The 21,389-nt window shown below is 39.9% G+C and overlaps 1 pseudogene; it reads right to left on the bottom strand.

The window, feature by feature from the left end:
• Positions 1-20,555: 20,555 nt before the first annotated feature.
• Positions 20,556-21,119, bottom strand: LOC121017785 (GTP-binding nuclear protein Ran-like; annotated as a pseudogene).
• Positions 21,120-21,389: the final 270 nt, after the last annotated feature.

Genomic DNA, 21,389 nt, shown 5'->3' with positions numbered 1-21,389 from the left:
CTACTAGAGGAATCTGGAAAGGTCACACACAAGTTTTCAATGTCTTCACTGATCTGGAGGAACAACCACATTCCAGGAAATACATCAGAAAGTTAACAAAAGTAAAGTTTAGATGTGATAGGTGATATTAGAAAGAGTTTTAATTAGCATCAAGTGATAGTAAAGAGTATTCAACATTAGAGTTCAGCATAAAAATAACATAATTTGTGAATTACAGTATAATGGTGTACATACTATATGATTTAGCTGAGGCCATTCTAAGGGATGGAAACTCTCTGATAGACAAGTTTTATGAATGTGGGGATGAGTACTTTTGATCATCACTCAGACTTTCACTGCTAATCCTGATAATAAATCATTGCACATTATCCTTCAGTAAGGTTCCCACCCCAAATGTTGCTGAAGAATGATAGAAATCAGTTTTCTCTACTGAGAATATGCAAAGAACAAGGAGAATCATTTTTTAAATTTATCAGAATATTTAGAATTAACTTTTAAAAGGAAATGTAAAAGTATTTTTTAAAAAGTATAGTTTTTAAAAGTAAATAATTTTTGGAAGTAGGCACTTCATTTCACATTAAGTCACTTTTTATGTATTTTTATATAGAAGGATCCTGTTGTTTCAGGGGCCGTGTAATTATCCTTTTCTATTCACATCAATACCGTAGGAGTTGTGAGCTATGCTGATTCTGTGTGCATGTTTAAGTTTACAGTGATCTGTAGTATGCCATATATTGTAAAATAAGTTACCCTATGTTACTCTTGATCCCCTAGGCTAGACAATATATGAACATTTTTTTCCATATTAATTTCTGTTATTTTCTTACTGTATTTTTTCTTTTTTTCAAATTTTTATTTAAAATCTAGTTAGTTAACATATAGTATAATATTGGTTTCAGGAGTAGAACCCAGTGATTAATCACTTACATACAACACCCGGTGCTCATCCCAACAAATGCCCAACACCCATCTAGCCCATCCCCTAGTCCCCTCCCTGTATCAACCCTCAGTTTGTTCTCTATGATAAAGAGTCTCTTATGGTTTGCCTCCCTCTCTTTTTTTTCCTTCTGTTTTGCTTCTTAAATTCCACGTATGAATGAAATCATATGGTATTTGTCTTTCTCTGACTATTTTACTTAGTATAATACACTATAGCTCCATCCATGTCACTGCAAATGGCAAGATTTCACTCTTTTTAATGGCTGAGTAATATACTCTGTGTTCTCTTCAGATCATATAAATCTTTCACCCTTTTAAAGGTATTTTTAACAAAATGAATTCTTTGTGATGATTGATCATTTTTCTCAACCTGAGCATCTTTAATTGCCTGCATCTTTCTGTATTGTATTCTACCTTACTTTTCTCTCCACTAACAATACAAAGCAACATTTTACCAGAATCTCCTTGAAGTTTGTTCATTGATTTTTTTTTTGTTATTTTGCTAGAGTGTGTTATTATTGCTTCTTTCAGTGTTTACATGTAAGATATGCTTATCCAACATCAAAACACTGGAGATATTCCATTCATTCACTTTATCCTTCAACATATATTTGTTTCATGTCTGCCTACTGTACAATAGGTTCTGGAAATGCAAAACCTAAATAAGACGCTTGAGGTATTCAATCTCTCCCTTATTTTTGCCTTTCTTTAGCTGGCTACTTCTTCCTTCAAGTTGAATGCTACAAAGGAGGGATAAGATGATGATTGAAAACAGAAAACCAGAGTTGGCATCAAAGAGGTCACTGGGGACCTTTAACAAGAGCATTTTCAATGGGATAGGAGGAGGGAGGCAGGATCCAGACAACAGGTGATGCCAATAAGGAATCAGAGCCAATGAGGACAGTGTCTATTTCTGAAAACCGCAAAAAGAAAGGAGCAGATACAGCAACAACATGGAGGGGAAAGATTACCAAATGGAAAAGCTTATTTGGGGTTTGGGAGACATTTGACTATGTTTATAAACTTAAAAGCAAAGAGCCAAATTGTTGGGAGAAACTGAAGATACATGGAAGAATGAAGATTATTTATATAGAAGACCCTAGAATCATGTGTGGTGTTTTATGGGCAGAGATTTTTGTTGTGGGAAGGAGAAGGTAATATGACAACAATTAGAATCAAAAGTGAAGAGGAAGGAAGAATAAGAGAAGTGCCTCTTATTCCCATTGAGAAAAATGGAATAGATTCATGCTTTGAGAGAGAGACAGATAAGCAGAGGCAAACAGTCTGAAGAGAATGACAAAGGTCTGGAACTGTTTCTGTAAGGCTGGTGTGTGGCATATTCTCTTTTAGCCCCCTAGATCCATTCTCCATACTTCTCCACCCTGCTCTGTGTCCTGAGATGCTGGCAGCTATGGATTGTACCAGCCATTTTCCCTACCCTCTGGCTTTGGCTGGTTTCAACCAGTAGAAGAAAGGAAGGTTTGGGATATTTTTTCCAGGTCTTTCTACCTGGCCATGGGCTGCCAGTGGCTGGTGGCTTCTGCTGGGAGGCCTCCGCTTAGAGTCACAGTCTGAGTGGATTCCTTTTCCCCATCAGCTTAGGTATAGTAGTGGCTTTCCCTCCTTTGCTAGCCCCAGGGCACTTCTCCATCCTTTGGGCAGACATTCTTCTCATTAAATGCTCCTAAAATTGGGCTGTGACATTTGTTTCCCATCTGGAATCCTAACTGATACAGAATGCAAGAGGAAGCTGAGTGGAGACAAGTAAAAAGTGATCCTTACACACAGGTGAGGGTAGGAGCTATAAGCCTGTGGTACTTATTTACCCTGCTTAACCTAGCTGCCCAGGAGAAGTGGATGGAGAGGATGGTGTGATTCAATGAAGTCTGCTAATGAAAGAGGACATGTGGCAAAAGAAGAGGGAGAGGAATTGAAGGGGCTGGCGAATGGGTCACTGAAATAACTGCCTTAGGCAGCTTTCCATGTGCATGTTGAGCAAAACACATTTCTGGTTTCTTAAGTCTCTGGAACAGAATTATGATCTCCCTTGAATTTACCTGTACATTCAGTAAATCTCTAGAAAATAGGAATACACACACACACACACACACACACACACACACACACACACACACACACACTTTAGGTCACTTCAGATCTGGAAGTGTTATTGGATGGTTATGGACTGAATTGTGTCCCTGAAGCCCTAACCACCAATGTGACTGTATTTAGAGATAGGGCCTTCAAAGAAGTAATTAAGGTTAAATGAAACCATAGCAGTGGGACCCAATCCAGTAGGGCTGCTGTCCTTAGAAGAGACACCAGGAATACATGCACATAGAAAGGCCAAAGGAGGACACAGCAAGAAGGTGGCCATCTGCAAGAGGCCTCACCAGAAACTAACTCTGCTGACACCTTGATCTTGGACTTCTACCCTCCAGAGCTGTGAGAAAATATTTATGTTGTTTAGGTCCCCTGGTCTGTGGTATTCTGCTATGGCAGCCCAAGCAAACTACCACAAAGATCATCTAAGCCTTCTAACATATAAGGGGAACCACACTTCTTTGGCCATGGAATCCAATGATGCATAAACTCCTTTCCGCCCTCTTGTACTGGCCCCTCTCCTCCTCTTTACTATTATTTACTCTCCAAGGCCAGCTCCCACGTCACTTCCTCTAGATAATCTCCCCTGACCAGTCTTATCCTTCCTAACGGAAGCCACTCCTTAGGGATAAGGTCTATCTGGTCTTAGATTATCACTTGTCTTCATTATTCTCTCTCCGAAGGCCAAAGTCTTAACAATTGTGTGAACTCACACCAGCTCTTAGCAATGCTGTATGCAGAGCAAGTGCTTAGCAAATGTTTGTTGATTAACTACTTGTCCTTGATAATGAAAAGAAAGTTAGTTTCATTTATTTCTACACTTAGGACACATCCTGAGAACAGATGAGAATACAGAGCAAAAAGATCATCATAGCCCTGTTTAGAAGCATAGATAGGACTTCCAAACCTTCACTATATCCACCCCCCACCCCATGATGTTCAGTCAAGATCATCCATCCCCGGCTGGCGACACAGCAGATATGACAAGGCTGTTGCCTTTCACCACAGCCAGTCTTACTTAAGCTGCCTAAGAGCAATAACCAGTTTGTTCTCATTCCCAAGGCACATGGCCTTGGAATAACTTGCACAAATCAGACCAATGAATCCTTAGGTCCCTTGCTATGCCATCATTTTAGACATTGTCTAAACAGAGCCCCAGCAAGGTATGTCCTTGTCTGAGATTAGGTCTCAGACCTATTCTAGCTTTTGTACCTCAACAGCAATAGCTGCTTCTCCAAAATGAACTTACCTCATTTAACAGGCTTTCTGTAGCAAACACCGTTAAAACCATTCCCTTTGAACCTTGCTTTTTACTTTTAAAATCACTGGTAGAGTTAACTCTCCCTTTCTCCTGAAGACTGTATCACCTTTAAAACAAGCTCATCATCCACTAATCCATTTCCAAACCCAGTTCGGGAATCTGGGTTAAGCACGGTATAACAGAGCGAGACTGTGGCTGGATGGAGCACGAGTTCCTTCTTTATCCTAATTGGCAGAGTCCTCACGAGAGAAGGCAGCACACCTGGTTCTAACTCTAATTTGTCTTCCTCACATGAATAATTCATACTGTCTCTACGCGACCAGCCACTACAACAGTAGGGGATGGTCCCTAAGTGCGAATCACTGGCTGTCCCTGCCCACCCAGCAAGAAGCATTGGCTTCTGCAAATGTGAGAGTTCTTGCTCAAGGTCAGGTTGATGGCCACTGAATGTTAAGTTAGGGTATTGTCAATTTGGTATTAGTAATTCCCAATTTGGTCTATTTAACTAAGGCTGACCTGCCTTGACATTAACCTTGAAAAGAATGCAAGCTGCTTCCTGGCAAAAGAGCATGTCGGTGAACATATGGTAAGAATGGGTGTATTTGAAGTTTTATAGGCCTGCATGTATCTGAAAATGGAACAGAAACTCAGAGTGATTTTATGTAAAAACAGAGGGGTGGGGAAAGGGAAAAAAAGAGCTAAGGAGGGAGGGGAAAGAAACAGAAAGTAATGTGATCACGTCACTCCTCTCCTTAAAACCTTCCATATAGCTCTCATTGCTCTTAGGACCAGCTTCAAAACTCTCCACATTGCCTAAGCGACCCTGAAGAATCTGCCTCCTGCCTACCCTTCTAGACTCATTCCACCACCTTGCCCTTTGCTTGCTGTACTCCAGCCACACTGGCATTTTTGAGTCCTTGAACCTGCTCAAGGGCTCCCCATAGATTTTCTTCCCTCCTTACCTCCCCTTGCCCTCATCCCCAAGCCTCCACATGGCTCATCCTTCAGGTTTTGTCCAGGAGGCTGCTTTCGCACAGTGGCAGTGACCTCAGACTGAATTAAGTTCATAGATCCCACCCCACACCATTATATTCCCTGGTGACATAGAAGGTCTGTCATCATATAAGCTGCTTTGTCTTTATGAATTTTACCTCACTTTTAACTAAATAATTCTAGACTAGACTAGGAGCTCCAAAAGTACAGAAACTCCACCTGCAAACTGTATTCCCAGCACTTCCCATAGCACCTGATGCTATATAAAAGGCAGCACAAATGGAGCACCTGGGTGGCTCAGATGGTTCAGCATCCAACTCTTGATTTGGTTCAGGTCATGATCTCACAGTCTGTGGGTTCAAGCCCTACATCGGGCTTTGTGTTAATGGTGCAGACCCTGGTTGGGATGCTCTCTCTCCCTCCCTCTCTCTCAAAATAAATAAATAAACATATTTTAAAAACTTTTAAAGGTGGCACAAATGAAAGAATAAATGAACAAGTGAACACACTTATGAATGGGGCTCTTCATATATGTAACTATACCAAAGTGAAACTGGAAAACTCATAGTCTGTTGGCTTGTCTTGCCAAAGTGGAGGACCGATAGTCTCACCTGAAGGAATAAACAGATGAGAAAATGTGGACATCCCCACCAACATCCTGCTTCTAGGTTTCAAGGTCTGAAGAGCAGTTCATTTAGTTAGGTAGGCTGAAAGGATCAAGAGAAATGAGAACCAAGAAAGTGTATCTCTGCCTGAGGCCACTGAAGAACAAAAAACAGTTAGCCAGCCAGGAGAGGTCTTGTTAGAACATAACTTGGAAATCCCTCTGGCATGCCACACTGAAAAGCCCTCTTGCCATCAAAAGACCTACCAGTTATTCTGTTATTGCCTCACCAAGCCTCAGCTTCTGTGTTAATAGAAATGGGAATGATCGTATTTATCAGATGCTTGTTCAATTTCTTCATGGCACTTCCCCAGCACAGACTTCTGAACCATTAGGTACAGTAGCCACAGTGCCCAGGACCCATGATGCTTTTAGGGGCTCACCAAAATGGTTTAACTTCTTTTAGGACCAGAAGATAATTAATATAATCTAGCCTGGATTTCATTCATCTTTATATCAAGAGGGCATAAAATATAAATGTTAATATACGTATGAAGAAAGAGGTCTACAAAGGCTTCAGTGTTGAGGGCCCACAAAAGTCATAATGTAGCCTTGTCCCCACCCCCTTTTGGAGATCTTCCTCTCCCCCACATTATCTGCCTGTTTACAGCACTGCATCCTCAGCAACCAGCTTTGACTCTGCTCCTGTAGTTTGATTATACCAAGACCTACACTTGGCCAAGGTGGGCCTGTCAGAGGTGCCTCCACTCAGTGCTCATCCTAGCCATGGTAAACTGGATGGATAAGGGGAGAATATCTGGGGCTGGGCCTCCTGCCTCTGGCCGAGCTAGTCAGGTTCTTCCTTATGAATTTAGATTTGATTCTGAAATCCAGCCAGTCTGACTACTCCTTCTCTGAGAGAAGATGAAAATTTGGGAGCTACTGTTTCCCAGTATATGGACTTTAAGCAGAGAAAGCCAATCTGAAGGAGAATATGCCCCCCCCCAAAAAAACAGAGGACTAAGATAGTAGATCCCAGACATATTCTATTCTCAGGCTGGATGCTGTTTCTATGGCTGCTGGCACCCTCTCTCTCTTGGATTCTCTGAGACCTCAGCAGGACTGAATAGGATAGTGGTTTAGGATCTAGGGTAAGGAACTAGGCTGCCAACATTCAAAGCCCAGTTACTACCCTCCAGCTCCATGACCCCAAACTAGTATTTAAATTCCCTGTGACTCAATTTCCTCTATCATAATAGGTATGTGTTGTGAGAATTAAGAGAAGTAATCTATTAAAAGTGCTTAGAATACAGAAAAAAATATGTAACAGACCTGTAAATATGTTGTCAATTGGTTGTTTACAATGGTGCAAAGCAATTCAGTGAAGAAAGACAAGTCTTTATGACAAAGGATGCTGGAATAATTGGAAATCTATAAATCAAAAAATATAATAAATCAGGGGCACCTGGGTGGCTCAGTCAGTTAAGCGTCCAATTTCAGCTCAGGTCATGATCTCACGGTTTGTGGGTTCGAGCCCTGAATCGGGCTTTGTGCTGACAGCTCAACCTGGAGCCTGCTTCAGATTCTGTGTCTCCTTCTCCCTCTACCCCTCCCTCCATTCATGCTCTCTTTCAAAAATAAAACAAACATTAAATAAAATTATATAGAACAAATCAAAAAATGTATCAAAAACTCAAAAAATATATCATAAATTGACCCTCAATCAATACTTTGCAACATACACAAAAATTAACTTGAAATGCATCGTAAACCTAAATGTACACCCCAAAACTATAAAAGTTCAAGAAGAAACATAGGAGAAAATCTCTATGACTTTGAGTTAGGTAAAGATTTATTAGATATGACATAAAAACTGCAATCCATAAAAAAATTAATTGGACTCCATCAAAATTTTGAATTTGTTTTTTTTGTTTTTGGTAAGACAACATTAAGAGAAAGGCAAACCACAGGTACAAAGTATCTGCAAAACACACATCAGATAAAAGACTTCAAATATACAAAGAACTCTCAAAACTAAAATAATAACACAAAGAACCCAAGAAAAAGTCCGGCAAAGATGTGAACAGAAACATCACCAAAAGCAGAGATACGTGTGGCAAATAAGCCCAGGAAAAGGTGCTCAACATCTTGACTCATTCGGGAAATACAAATCAAGGCCATGGAGAGGTAGCACTGCCCCACCCTTAGCACTGCTAGGATGAACACGGAGAATACCCACAGCTGGTGAGGAGGGGAGCTACTGGAACTCACTGCTGATGGGAATGTAAACCATACAGGCCTTACAGAAAACAGCTTGGCTACTGCTTCTAAAATCAAATATACACTTAACGATGACTCAACCGTCCCAGGATTAGATATTTTTACTCAAGAGACATGAAAACATGTATGCACTCAAAAGCTATACACGGATATTTATAGCAGTTTTATTCATAATCATCAAAAACTGGAAACAACCCCAATATCTTTCAACCGGTGAATGCATAAACAAACTGTGGCACATTCATACGACAGAATACTTCTCAGCAATAAAAAGAAACCAACAACTGATGCAGATATAGGCATGAATGAATCTGAAGGAAAAAGCCACATTCAAAAGGCTATGTAGGATATGAGCCATTGATATTGGGGCTGGGAAAAGGCAAAACTACAGGACAGAAATAGATTAGTAGTTGCCAATGACTAGAGACAGCAAGAAGGTTTGCTACAATGGGGCATGAGGGAACTTTCTGGGGTGACAGAAATGTTCTATATCTTGACTGTAATGGGGGTGACATGACTGTATGAGTTTATACACTACAGTGAATGTTAATGTATATAAGTGACAGTTCAATAAACCCGATTTTTACATTTTTAGGGGAAAAAAGTAACATCATTGACTTAAGTTGGTCCCAGTGGGTTTCTGTTACTTGTATTCAAGAATCCTAAATGACACAAACACACAGCTCATAGTATTGTGACTATTTAATGGCCAATGCAGTTTCATCTTAAGATGGGGTTAAATTCTAACATTAACCCATAAGGCTAACTTTACCTTTAAAAGCCCATTAACTCCCCCATAGAAGACAGTGTACATTTTTCATGTACACAAACTGGTACAAGAATGCATATATGTGCCAACTCTGAGAACCGTGAGCTATTACAAAAGGAAACGTAGATGCAGGTGACTAGACTATTAGCGGCACGGTGTTTCCAGTCAAATTATCTTGGTTCAAATCTCAATTCCACCACTTTCTAGCCCTGGACAAGTTACTTAACCTTGCTATACTTCAGGTTTTTCACGTGTACAATGGTGATAACAGCACCTAACTCAGAGGGTTTTAGTGTAAGTTAGTTAAACATATGGAAAGCCCTCAGTCAGGCACAATGGAAAGGCTGTATTTGTGTTAGCTGTCAGTGGGTCAGATAGGCCTACAACACAATCCCTTCCGTCAATGATTATCTAGTAAGCTCCTACGGTGTACTGTATCTATTAAGCATGCTGTGTGACGTGTTGCCTCAGGCTGCCCACCCAGAAAACTGACCCTCTCTGTTTAGCATGTGAATTAAGTTTGACCTAGACTCATTTTGAGAAGGCTATACCCATCCACAGGGGCTTCACCAAGCGTTTTAATACCTAATATTCAAATAAAACCATCCATTTGCCTCCACCAGCACTCTTAAAGCCTGCAACTTTCAGCCTTTCAACTTAAAGCCTTTCAACTAGTTGGGAGGATAATCTGGTGACCAGAAAAAAAAAAAAAGTCTATGACAAAGCAGCAGTTATTTGGGGAGCCCAGGCCTCACAAAGGGACCACTCTAAGTCCACCGCTACAACTCCTCCTCGCCTCTCCAAAGCTCTTCGTTTCTGTTCTACTTTGTTTCTGTTCTACTGGCCTGGTTTCCCTTCAGTGTAGGTTCTTTAATCTCAGCTCCTTACCTCTTACCTTTTACTTAGGTGTCCACTCAACAAAGCATCCTGCTTGTTAAGACACCTTGAACCTTTGATTTTGCTTCCTGTACCTAAGATTTTTCTTACGTCTAAATGGCTTAACAGCACCTGTTCTCCGTTTCCCAAAAAAGATGAAATTAGGTAATCAATATGACAATGCCTTGTCACTCATAGATGAAGAGGAAGAATCACTTTTCATTTTGTTATAGGATGACCTTCCTTTATACAATTGTTTTTCTCAAATGTTTCTTGTGAATCAAATCCACATTTAAAAGTCCTAGGGATAGGGTTCCTGGGTGGTTCAGTTGGTTAAGCGGTTAAGCATCAGACTTCGGCTCAGGTCATGATTTCAAAGTTTGTGAGTTCAAGCCCCACATCAGGCTCTGAGCCTGACAGCTCAGAGTCTAGAGCTTGCTTCGGATTCTGTGTCCCCCTCTCTCAACCCCTTCCTTGCTCATGCACTCTCTCTCTAAAATAAATAAACATTTTTTACAATAATTTTTTAAAAAGTCCTTTGGGTGCTCACAGCATGGTAGAGAATTGTGTCAAAAAGCCAAATTTGTTATTTGGCCTAACAAATATGGTAGCCTCCCCACTTTATCCACAGGGATACACTCCAAGACCTCCAGTAGATGTCTGAAACCACGGAAAGTACTGAACACAACATATATACTATGTTTTTTTCCTAAGCATGCATAATTATGATAAAGTTTATCTTACAAATTAGGCACAGTAAGAGATTAACAATAACTAAATATAGAACAATTTTAACAACATGCTGTAATAAAAGTTATGAGATTATTGTCTCTCTCAAAATATTGTACTGTACTCACCCTTCTTCTTAGGATGATGCAAGACAGTAAAATGCCTGTGTTAGGAGATGAAGTGAAGGATACAGGCATGTGACCTAACATTAGACAACTACTGGCCTGACCATAGGGCATAAGGAAGACCATCTGCTTCCAGACCATCATTGACTATAGGTAACTGAAACTGCAGAAAAGGGATGACTACTGTAATCACCACTGATTTTTCTAAGCCTCCATACTGGATTAATTTTGATGATGATGATGATGATAACAACAACAAACATCACGAAAGCCATCTTAATTCATTTAACAATTTATGAATTTTTAAGACACTTTCATGCACCTCTCAGCTGATGCTCATAACTACCCCCAGGAGGTCAGGTATTATTATCCCCAGTTGCCAGATCAAGAATCTGAAGCCCAGTTAGGTTAATGATTTGCCCAGGTTATGCAGCTAATGGACATGTGCTGAAGGCTCAGATAGTCTCAAAACTCTTACACTGGACCTGTACAAAACAGACCAAGAACCAAAAGAACCAGGAATCATCTGCAGTCTGCAGAAATGCAAATAACTTTCTTTAAGCATTCATGGCGTCAAACCTTAAAATTCTAAAGCCAATGTCTCCAACACATAAAATTCTAAATAAATAGAGGAGACTGCTGACATCTTCAAAGCAGAAAGACAGTAAATGCAGTATCGCCATGATAAAAAATGATTAAATGCTAATCATACCAGCTGAAATATCATTAAATTTTGCATTAACAGCCACAATTAGATAGTAGACTTATTAGCAACATTATGTTTAAGTGCATCCGTCCAGAATCTTTGTATTTTTCCACCAAACATAAAAAAGACTTTAAATCAGCTTTAAGGGGATGCAAAGAAAAAAGATAAAATAATGTCACCTGTATACACAGTGTGGGAAGGAGCCTCAAAGACCCTAGAGGAAATAGCTGAGGTCTGCAGTTTCCAAATGTCAATTTGGAGGAGACTATTTTAGACACAGGTAGCCTTCTTGCTAATGAGATTCTAGATAAAACTTTTACATAAATTCAACCTTATCTCTCTCCATCCCTCCCAAATATCTCAGAGGACCTGGAATGCAGGCATAATCCTCTACCAGAAGGAAAATATCCTACTATGAGCTGATACAAGCTCCCCTGAAATCTGAAAGATGCAGGATGGCCGTTTCTTTATTGATCAGACCCTTCACTTGTACACAGTTAGCCTTGGATAGATGCCCAGAAGTCCTGGGTGCATGACCAAGAATCTCTTCTCCCTCTGATTTTCCCAGTTTCCACCTTCTCCCAGTATGCCAGTGCTATCCAAGTTTGCACCACTTGGACTGGACCACAGAGATCATGATTCTTGCCTCCATTCTGGGGAGGGAGAAGTTAGAGAGGATCCTTCAGTCAAAAACTCCCTAAGTTCTCCTTGGCTTTGTCTGTGATCTTTCAGCATCTTCTACGTAAAATCACTGCAAGGCAAACAACATCTCCTCTTGGCAGTATAGCTGGTTTCTTACAGCCATCTATACTGGCTTGCAGTAGGTCATGTATTATTAAACTAAAAGTTCTCTCTCTTACCAGGAGTAAAGTGATAAAATAAAGGGAGACAAGAAAAATTCATCCTCCCACATATGCCTAAAAGCAAGGGTACTCTTCCAAACTAACCTTTTTTCTTTTTTTGTATGATCTAATTCAAATGTTCTACTCCCACCCTGCCTCCATAATAGTCTCTCCCAATGTAAAAGATGATTAAAATAGGCATGTCTTATGATTTTCTTAGTTATAAACAAGTAGATGATTTTTTAAATTGAGGTATGTAAAATTGATTGTGTCCTCATCAACACCCATTTTATGTTTATTTGCCAAATTCCAATGGCTGATATAAACAACTGTGTGGCCAGAAATGATTAGGGCTTTGTTGAGGTCTGTGGTTGAACTGCTTTATGGTTGGATTGTTCTGAACTTCCATCCGCAATGCAAACCCACAGGAGAATGGGTCAACTTCCAGACTATGCCTTTGCAGAGTTATATGTAACAGACTTCAACTTTTGGAAACCTGTTGACATCTATTTGAAAAATTCCAGTTCAAAGGATTCTGCAAATTAAATGTACCCAAATATGATGTCTTTCTTTAAAGCTCTGGAAGGAAAGGGAGCATAGTATGTGGATGGGCAACCGTTAAGGTTTCTGCATTCATATATGGTCTGCAAGAATGGATTCATCTGTTCATTCATTCATTCATTCATTCAATTATTTGTTGACTGTCAATTATTTGTTGAGGGTGCAAAGTCCTGGGGATACATTAGTGAATAGAACAAGACAGACTGCATACTTGCTCTTAAAGTATTCCTGCTCTAGTGGGGAGAGAGCTGAAAGTGATAAACTAATTACAAATATTTCTAAGATGTAAAAAAGAAAAAAGGGGGGGCGCCTGGGTGGCTCAGTTGGCTAAGCGTCCGACTTCGGCTCAGGTCACGATCTCACAGCCCGTGAGTTCGAGCCCCGCATCAGGCTCTGGGCTGATGGCTCAGAGCCTGGAGCCTGCTTCCGATTCTGTGTCTCCCTCTCTCTCTGCCCCTCCCCCGTTCATGCTCTGTCTCTCTCTGTCTCAAAAATAAATAAACGTTAAAAAAAAATTTTTTTTAAATAAATAAAGAAAAAAAGAAAAAAAAAGAAAAAAGGGTACCTGGGTGGCTCAGTCGGTTAAGCGTCTGACTCTTGGTTTTGGCTCAGGTCATGATCTCATGGTTTTGTGAGATCGAACCCCACATCGGGTTCTGGGCTGGCAGCATGAAGCCTGCTTGGGATTCTCTGTCCCTGTCTCTGTCTCTCTCTCTCTGCCCCCCCCTCACTTGCACTGTCTCTGTCTCTCTCAAAATAAATAAACTTTAAAAAAAGATGTAAGAAAGAAAGAAATAGGAGACAGAGGTAGAGAATAAAATGGATGCAATACACCTACTTTCAATGAGAAAGGAAAGCTTTCTGAACAGACATTTGAGCCCTGAAAAATGAGAGGCTATCATGCATGTAGGACTAGGGAAAGAACATTTTCAGGAGAAGGAAACAGCCCAAAATCTGTGAGAAAGGAAAGGGCATAGTGTATTCATGGCACTAAAAGGAAACCTTGTGTGGCTGGAGTGAGCTAAGAGAGGTAGGCATGGGCTAGATTATGCAAGATGTTGAAGGTCATGATAAGGAATTTTTATTCTATTCTGAGGCAAACTGGAAGCTGCTGGAGATTTAAACAGAAAAGTTACATGACCTCATCTACGTTTTATATGGTACTGGCTACTATGCAGACAATGGACTGGAGGATGAAATGCATGGCTATGGAAAAACAGGAGACAGTTTTAACAGTCCAAACGGGAGCTTAGGAGAGCATGGCATAAGTACAGAAGTGAGATGGAGAGAAGACAGACTCAACACATCTTTTTGGGTAAAACCAAAAGAACTTGCTGGTAAGTTCAATGTGAAAAATGAGCACAAGAGAAGAATCAGGGATAATCACAAATTTCTGGCTGGGTGGGTGGTGGCGCCATTCATTAAGATGATGAAAACTGGCCCTGGTTTCTTCTGTTCTAGTGCAAGGCCTGCCTGTGATACACATGTGGGGCCCTAAAAGGTTATTTCATTTTCTTTCTAATAGATCTTCCTGTGGGGAGAGCTTTCTGCACTCTTTTGTACTACTAGGGATCTACACACACACACACACACACACACACACACACACACACACACACAGAGTTAGCCAACACAGTCCAAAGGAGGCCTGAGACCTGTTTCAGCTCCTACCATCAGGTTTCCCAGCCCCAATTAACGTGCAGAATGTTAGCAGGTAAGACCAACTGTAGCTTAGTGATGCTCAAGGGAACAAGAAAACCACATGGTAACATAAAGTCACATTTTTCCTGGGAATTAAGACTTGAGTATCAAACCTTTGGCATGAATTGCATTATTGGATGGACTGAGAATTCACACATATGCATCCACTGGCCACTGGTATCAAGTTCTTTAAAGAAAACCCAAATCAAAGATAGGAAGTTGTTCACTGGACAGAGGAAATGGACTTTCTTGGGAAAGGGCACTGAGAGATGAATTTAGGGTCTGCCCTCTGATAGGTGGGCTTCTTCAACAAAATGTGTTGTCAGAGAGACTCTTCCAGCCAGTTCAACTCAAAGCCAGTACCACTGGCTTTGGTACCACAGTACCAACTGTGGTTCAAGACCACAGTTTAAAGACATTCTCACCTTTGTGGAGCCGGAGCACCACTTGAAGGTCATCAGTTCAAGGGAGTTTATGAAGCTGAGGTCTAATCAATTAAAATAGCTTTGGGGACATTTATTCCATAGAATCCTAGGTATCTTTCTTACTGTCTGTGTGGCTCTTGATGCGAACACAACTGGCATGGAATCATTGGCCATGTGTCCTTCCTTCACCAGCTTACACCATCAGTATTTCTGTGCCATGAAAAATGTGCTTATGAGAATTGGTAAGGGAAATCTTGAAAAGATAAAGACATTGCAAAAGAATAATCAGTACCTAAATAAGGAGTGAAAGGGATGGCAGAATTCATCCCACTGCTCTAGATCCAATTCCCAGCTTCCCTGTTACTAATAGAATATACCATCAAGGTAAGACTTTTAGGAAAAATGGGAAGCACTTCAGTAAGAGATAGCTAAAAGGGGAACCAGGCTTTGCTTCACCATTTCCTAATAATTGTATCCTTATGTTTTCAATTTTTCTGATTTTGTTTGTTTAATGAGACTTATCTCTGCATTGACTTTATAGTCCCTCATCATTTCTTTCATTTATTTTTAATGTTTATTTTTGAGAGAGAGAGTACAAGTGATAAAGGTGCAGAGAAAGGGGGACAGAGGATCCGAAATGTGCCATGTGCTGATAGCAGAGAGCCTGATGCAGGGCTTAAAATCACAAACTGTGAGATCATGACCTGAGCCGAAGTCAAGAGCCAAACACTTAACCAACTGAGCCACCCAAGCGCTCCTTTCATTTTTTACTGAGCTCTACAAATTTGGTTGTTTTTTTTTTTTTCTTTTTTCTCTATGGTCTTATCTCCTTTACGATCATTTTGCACGTGTGTGCTTCCTCCTCCCCAAGAGATGATGCTGCCTATAGTATCTTTAAGATTCTTTGTCAAATTCGTAAGAACAATTCCTCTTCTGATTTATGAAAGTTATCTGACTTTCGATTACTCTTTCTTCCTCTATTCTTATGTATATTGTCTAATGTGTTCCTTTCTCAAGATTATTCACCTTTATTGGGACAGTTCTATCTGAGGCCACCATTTGCTTGAAGACTCAGCCCAGAAATTTAAATGTAGTATATTATCTCAAAAACCTTCTCACCAAATTTGTCCTCCATCCTGAATGCACATTTCTCCTCCTCTCTCTTCAGTTAGGATGTGGATTTGTGTTGCAACCTGGCGAGCACAGCTTCCCCTCCAACCTCCCCATTGCACACCCCATTAGCTAGGAGGCTAGGGCATAGCTGTGGACCCTCCACAGGGGTCCCCATCAGCTCCAACCCTCCCACTTTTCTCCAGTTGACAGCTGGGTCTGCCGAAGGACATGCCCACTTCTCTTCTGGCCGCATTTCTCTAGATCCCAGGAAACTGAATGAAGGATCCTTTGGACCTGAAGACTGTAACATGCACTTCCAGAGAAATCTGACTCTACTAAAATCTGAGGAGATTTCTGGGTTCTCAGTCTCCACCCTTAGTTTTAGTCTCAATTTCTCAGCACTGGCCAGATTTTGTTCATAGTGAAGTTTCTGTATTTCATCAAAGACAGAGTTTTCTTCTTTTTTTCCATTTTTTCAAGAAAAGTTTTTTTTTCAAAAACTTTTTCAAGGTCTCAAGGAGGACTGAAGACTGAAATGCTTTTACTTTGACTTCTTTGACTGAAGGCCCTGTTGTTCACTCCTTGACTCACGGCAAGCTTGCCTCTACTTCAAGTTGCTCAAACTGCTTTCTCAAAGATAACTACTGACTTCCTAATTGCTAAATTAAGTCTTTTTTTCCTGTTATCAGAATTTCTTTATTATTAAAATATATATAACACACAGGTTACATTAGTTTCAAGTGTACAATATGATTCAACAATTCTATATATTACTCAGTGCTCTTTATAAGTGTGCTTTTTTTTTAAATCTTTTTTACATTTATTTTTGAGGGACAGAGAGACAGAGCACAAGTGGGGAGGGGCAGAGAGAGGAAAAGACAGAATCCGAAGGAGGCTCCAGGCTCAGCTGTCAGCACAGAGCCTGATGCGAGGCTCAAACTCACAAACCATGAGATCATGACCTGAGCTGAAGTTGGATACTCAACCAACTGAGCCACCCGGGCACCCCGGTAAGTGTGCCTTTTTTAATGTTTATGTATTTATTTTGAGAGCGCGCGCAAGAGTACATGAGCAGGGGAGGGATAGAGACAGAATCCCAAGCAGGCTCTGCAAGGTCACGAAGGGCTCACTCTCACAAACCGCGAGATTATGACCTGAGCCAAAACCAAGAGTTGGTCACTCAACTGACTGAGCCACCCAGGCACCCCCATAAGTGTGCTTTAATTCCCCTTAATCTATTTCATCCATCCCCCAACACCTCCCTTCTACTAATCATCTTCTTTATTCACCTATTGATGGACACTTGGGCTGCTTCTTTAATTTAGCTATCGTAAATAATGCTGCAATAAACATAGGGATGCATGTATCTTTTAAAAATTTTATTTCTTCTGTTATGCCAAATGCCCATTCTCTTGCTGTTTTTCAATTTTCCTTCAATTACAGCTATTCTCCTGGGATTTCTGTTTAAATGATCTCTCTGGTCCACTCCTCATTCCCCAGGCTTTAACTGCCCACTGTGTGCTTTACTTCCAAATGTCTCTCATCTATCCCAATCCCCTCTTGAAATTTATACCCAATTTCCAAAGCCAGTTTGACACCTCCACCTCCACATGCATATCCATGTATGTTCTAAACTACTTTTTTCTAATCTAGTGATGCTCAGAATGTTAGTGTTATTTGTCTTAAAGAGTCACACATTAGTTTCCTAGGGTTGCAATAATAAGTTACCACAAACTGGACTACTTAAAACAATCAGTTCTTTCACAGTTCTGGAGGCTAGAAGTCCAAAATTAAGGTGTTGGCAAGACCATGCTCCCTCTGAAGGCTTAGGAAAGAATCTTTCGTTGCCTCTTCCTAGCTTCTAGTTGTTGCCAGTGATTCTTAGCATCTCTAAGCTTGTAGCTGTGTCACTCCAACCTCTGCCTCTATCAACACACGACTTTCTTCTCTAGGTATGTCTTTTTCTAAGCCTTCCTCTTCTTTCTCTTATAAAGACACCACTCATTGGATTTAGCACCCACCCTCACATAGCAACACCTCATCTTAACTTGATTACATCCGCAAAAGTTTATTTCCAAATAAGGTCACATTCACAGGTACTGGGGGTCAGAACTTAAACATTTCTTTTGGAGGAACACAATTATCCCACTACCTCATGATAAAATATATTTTGAAAATATTGACTTAAGCAAAATCAGATTCCATCACTATAGAACTCCTCAGAGCTTTAATAAGCTAATATGAATTGTAGGGGTTTGGTTTTGTTACCATTATTTTAGATTCAGGTGTGCAACATGACTCAATATTGGTATACACTGCAAAATTATCACAATTAAGTCTAGTCAACAGCCCTCCCCGTACATAGTTACAGACTTTTTTCCTTGTGTTGAGAACACACAGAATTTACTTTTAAGATTTACTTTCTTAGGACCTTTCAAATATGCAATACGGTATTATCAACTATGGTCACCATGCTGTACATTACATCCTCAGGACTTATTTATTTTATAAGCTTATTTATTTATTTTGAGAGAGAGAGACAGACAGAGGGAACACAAGAGAAAATCCCAAGTAGGCTCTACACTGACAGTGTGGAGCCTGATGAGGGGCTCAAACTCATGAACCGCGAGATCATGACCTGAGCCAAAGTTGGATGCTTAACCAACTGAGCCACCCACGCACCCGTGGATTTACTTATAACCGAAAGTTTGTACCTTTTCACTTCCTTCAGACACCTATCAGACACCCCCACCTTTGGCCACCACCAATTTGTTCCCTATTTCTATGAGCTTGGATTTTTGTTTGTTTTTGGCAGTTTTTTAGATTCTACAGATTCTTTAGATAAGTCTTTCTCTGTCTGACTTATTTAGCATAATGCCCTCAAGTTCCATCTGTCACAAATTGCATGATTTAATTCTTTTTTATGGTTGAATAATATTCAATTGTGTATATATGCCACCTTTTCTTTTCCCTTCTTCCATCAATGAACACTTAAGTTGTCTCCATGTTTTGGCTGTTGTAAATCATGCTTCAATGCACACAGGGGTGCAGCTATCTTTCTGAGTGTTTTTGTTTTCTTCAGATAAATGCCCAGAAGTAAAATTGCTGGATCATAGGATAGTTCTATTTTTAATTTTTTGAGGAACGTCATACTGTTTTCCGTAGTAGCTACATCAATATACATTCCCCCCAACAGTGCACAGGATTTCCTTTTCTCTACATTCTCACCAACACTTATTTCTTGTCTTTTTGATAACAGCCATTCTAATAGGTAATATCTCATTGAGGTGATATCTCATTGTGGCTTTAATTTGCATCTCCCTGGTGACTAGTGATATTGAGCATATTTTCATGTATCCATTGGCCATCAATATGTGCTCTTTAGAAAAATGTCTATCCAGATTCTTTGCCCATTTTTGAATCAGACTTCTTTTTTGCTATTAGGTTTAGGTATTTTTGGATATTTTTATCAAAAATTGATATGCAAACACTTTCTCCCATTCACTAGGTGCCTTCCATTTAGTTGATGGTTTCCTTGGCTGTGCAGAAGCTTTTTAGTTTGAAGTAATCCCACCTGCTAATTTTTGCTATCGATGCCCTTATTTTTGTGTCAAATTCAAAAAATCTTGCCAAACCCATGTCAAGATTACCACTTACGTTTTCTTCTAGGAGTTTTATGGTTTCAAGTCTTACATTCAAGTTTTGTATCCATTTTGAATTAACTTTTGTGTAGGGGGTAAGATAGTGGTCCACTTTCATTCTTTTGCATGTGGCTGTCCAGTTTTCTCCTCACTATTTAAGACACTGCCTTTCCCCATTGTATATTCTTGCCTCCTTTGTCATAAATTAATTGAACATATAAGTATGGGTTTATTTCTGGGTTTTCACTTCTGTTTCATTGATCCATATATCTGTTCTTAGGCCAATACCATACTGTTTTGATTACTATAACTTTCCAAATGTAGTTTACAATCAGGGAGCATGATGCTTCCAGCTTTGTTCTTCTTTCTCAGGATTGCTTTGGTTATCTGGAGTCCTTTAATGTTCCATACAAATTTTAAAATTGTTTGTTCTATTTCTGTGAAAAATGCCACTCAAATTTTGATAGAGATTGCACTGAATCTGTAGATTGCTTTGGGTAGTGTGGACATTTTAACAATACTAATTCTTCAAATCCATGAGCACAGAATATCTTTCCATTTATTTATCTTCTTCAATTTCTTTCATTAGTGCCTAATAGTCTAATAGTGTCTAATAGGTCTTTCAGCTCACTGGTTAAATTATCTCTATTTCAGGGTTTTTTTTTTTTTAGATATTTGAAATACAACTTTATTCTAATTCTAAATTAAAAGAAATGGAAAGGACAGTGACAAATGAGATTTCACCACTGGATACTGTGATGTGACTACAGCAGTCTTATATTTGAAACTCAGAAAGGAAACAATTGTGTTCCAAAACAGCTAAATATGCAGGTTCAAAAAATGAGGGTATACACTGTCACATTCACTCCGAAGCCCATTCTTCTCCTTCAGCAACCCATAGATGAAGCACATGTTCCACTTGTTAGTTTTCTAACAAGCCACAGGAAGGGCTGGTCAAAATTGTAATTACTTTTGGCAGAAATGTCATAGTGTTGAAGGTTGGTCTTATGGTGGAAGATTTTGCCGTACCTTTCCTGTCCTTGATGTCCACTTTGTTGCCACACAGCACGATGGGGATGTTTTCACATATTTGTACCAGATCTCTATGCCAGCCAGGCACGTTCTTGTAAGAAACTCTTGATGTTACATCAAACATTATAATGGTACACTGGGCTTGGATGTAATAGTCATCTCTCTAGCCCACCAAATTTCCCCTGACCAGCCGTATTCCATATATTGAATTTAATAGGTCCTCTATTGTCATGGAACACAAAGGGATGGATCTCAACACCCAATATGGCTGCATATTTCTCAAACTCACCAGTCAGATGACATTTCATGAACATAGTTTTTCCAGTACCACCATCGCCAACCAATACAAGTTTGAACCGGACTTGGGGTTCTCCTTGGACAAGCATCATGCTGTTGCTCCCAGAAGTGTCTCCGGCCCATCTGACCAAGCAGTTTTTCATTATCCTTGATGTAATTATACCTGGGATTGTTTCTTTAATTTTTCTTTCTGATGGTTCATTGTTAGTATGCAGAAATGCAAGCAATTTCTTTATATTGGTTTTGTGTCCTGCAACTTTACCAAATTCATTTATCAGTTTTCACAGTTTTGGGGTGGAGTCTTTAGGGTTTTCTGTATAGAGTATCACGTTATCTGCAAATGGTGAGTTTTACTACTTCTTTCCAGTTTAGATGTCTTTTATTTCTTTTTC

This window comes from Herpailurus yagouaroundi, unplaced genomic scaffold (genome assembly GCF_014898765.1).
Source record: "Herpailurus yagouaroundi ecotype Mexico unplaced genomic scaffold, PumYag 77, whole genome shotgun sequence".
NCBI classification, from domain to species: Eukaryota; Metazoa; Chordata; class Mammalia; order Carnivora; family Felidae; genus Herpailurus; species Herpailurus yagouaroundi.
This window is presented reverse-complemented; position numbering and strand designations above follow the sequence as displayed.